At 63.4% G+C, this 2,500-nt stretch overlaps 1 pseudogene; it reads right to left on the bottom strand.

Annotated features, from left to right (window-relative positions):
* LOC124575181 overlaps nt 1-2,500 on the bottom strand; it is a 7,979-nt pseudogene that overhangs the window by 3,369 nt on the left and 2,110 nt on the right.

Genomic DNA, 2,500 nt, shown 5'->3' with positions numbered 1-2,500 from the left:
CAGAGCGACAGGAGCGGACTGCGTCGGTGAGAGCAGTGTCCAAGATGAAGGTGTTTTCCAACATCCCATCCCGGGGGATGAATGCCCGCTGACGTTCGTCCACAGCACATGCACGCATCAGGCGTGACGCGAGAACCTTGTGAAAGGTCCGCGCCAACACCGAGCAGACCGTAATGGGGCGAAAGTCAGCGGGGGATGTTGGTGCAGCCGTTTTGGGGAGAAGTGACGTCCGGGCGCGAAGCAGACGCTCGGGGAGGGCGCGGGCCAGGAGGAAGAGGTTCAAGAGTTTCACCAGGACTTCATGCGGCAGGCGCCGCAGCTCCGCTGGAGTCAGGCCGTCCGGCCCGGCTGCCGATCCCCTGGGCGGCAAGGCAGCAGCGACCTCCTCACGTGTGACCGGCCCCCATAGGCACTCAGGAGCGACAGGCTCCGAGTGCGGGAGAAGGCGGTCACGGATGAAGCCGGCGGTGGAGATCGGCTTCTTCGTGAAGAGGTCCGCCCAGAAGTCCAGCAGACCGGGGATGTCGGGTGGCGGCTGCAGCAGGGTGCCGTCCAGCAAGCCGCGCACGCAACGCGCACGCGACCTACGGAAGGCGTCCTGTGTCCGCGCGTATTCCCAGCGGCGCCGCTTGCGCTTCTGCAGCGGCGGGGCGGCAGGCGGCCGCTTGGATGGTTGGCGCGGCCGCTGTGTCCTGGTGATCGACCTCTCCCCCCTGGACCCGACCGACGCAAGGGCATCCGGGAGCATGCCCAGGATGACATCGGGCGGCGTGCCCCGCCCCAGACCAATGACTCGATCCAGGGCAGAGAAACGCTGGGCGGAAGCAGGTAGCCCCGCCAGATGCTCCCAGATGGCGGCGTCAGTCGGCCCCTCCGGCGGCGGCCCGGTGGTGTCGGCCGCGAAGTCCTCGGCTGCGTCGACGGGCGGCGCAGCGGCCTCGCCCGCGTCAGGCAGCGAGCTCGCTGCTCCACGGCGGGACGCCGGCTCTTCACCCCGACCGATCTCAAGTGCCTCCATGAATTGGCGGACAAGCTGCTTGTGGGCAGCTTGCCGCCGTCGGCACTTGATTGCCTCAAGCGTTCGGTCGGGGAACATCCTGGTAAGTTCTTGATTTACAAAGAAGAACCGGGCGTCCCTCTCCAGGAACAGTTCGGCCTCTGCCTTGGCGAGCGACAGGACTTCTTCCTCCGTCCACCTCGCGCGATGCCTCTCCGTCACGATCTCAGCGTTGGCGGCCGCAGGGTGTTGGCGGCGGCGATGGACCCCGAGACCGTTCTTCGTGGTAAAAGTGCGGTGGCACTCACTGCAAGCAAAGGGAGCTACACAAACTATCGCATTTTCGTTACGGCCGGTTGGCCGGATAGGTGCTGGGGTAGCTGGGGTGGCACCTTCAGCGGAAGGGCCACCATCTCTTGTTTCTTGTCGGCTGCCCCCAACTATAAAGGGATAATGCGAGGGGGGGCTGGTAACCCCCCCAAGCCCCTGGTGCGGTCTTCCACTCTGCAAAAATCAGCGGGCCCACGAGAAGGGGAGAAGACCGCAGGAGAGGAGAGGCTAAGAGGGCTAGGCCCATGTATTGCGCATCACTCTCCCTGTAACTATAACCCAAGGAAGGCACCTCGCAGCAGCAGCACGACTACATCAAGACCGCACTTCGAAAAGCCAAGTCCGGATGCAGCCACACCGCCGCCACTTGGCCACCTTAAGAGAGTCATAGTTACTCCCGCCAAGAGAGTCATAGTTACTCCCGCCGTTTACCCGCGCTTGCTTGAATTTCTTCACGTTGACATTCAGAGCACTGGGCAGAAATCACATTGCGTCAACACCCGCTAGGGCCATCGCAATGCTTTGTTTTAATTAGACAGTCGGATTCCCCCAGTCCGTGCCAGTTCTGAGTTGATCGTTGAATGGCGGCCGAAGAGAATCCGCGCACCCGCGCGCCCCCGGAGGAGCACGCTAAGGCGGACGCGGCCTCGCAGCAAGGAAGATCCGTGGGAGGCCAAGGCACGGGACCGAGCTCGGATCCTGCACGCAGGTTGAAGCACCGGGGCGCGAACGCCGCGCAGGCGCGCGCATCCTGCACCGCCGGCCAGCACGAGGCCAACCAACGGCGAGAGCAGACCACGCCCGCGCTAAACGCCCGCACTTACCGGCACCCCTACGGCACTCACCTCGCCCAGGCCCGGCACGTTAGCGCTGACCCACTTCCCGACCAAGCCCGACACGCCCCGATCCTCAGAGCCAATCCTTATCCCGAAGTTACGGATCCAATTTGCCGACTTCCCTTACCTACATTATTCTATCGACTAGAGGCTCTTCACCTTGGAGACCTGCTGCGGATATGGGTACGAACCGGCGCGACACCTCCACGTGGCCCTCTCCCGGATTTTCAAGGTCCGAGGGGAAGATCGGGACACCGCCGCAACTGCGGTGCTCTTCGCGTTCCAAACCCTATCTCCCTGCTAGAGGATTCCAGGGAACTCGAACGCTCATGCAGAA

Source organism: Schistocerca americana, unplaced genomic scaffold (assembly GCF_021461395.2).
Source record: "Schistocerca americana isolate TAMUIC-IGC-003095 unplaced genomic scaffold, iqSchAmer2.1 HiC_scaffold_228, whole genome shotgun sequence".
Lineage (NCBI taxonomy): Eukaryota > Metazoa > Arthropoda > Insecta > Orthoptera > Acrididae > Schistocerca > Schistocerca americana.
Note: the sequence above shows the minus strand (reverse complement) of the source record. Positions and strands in the feature narration are given on the sequence as shown.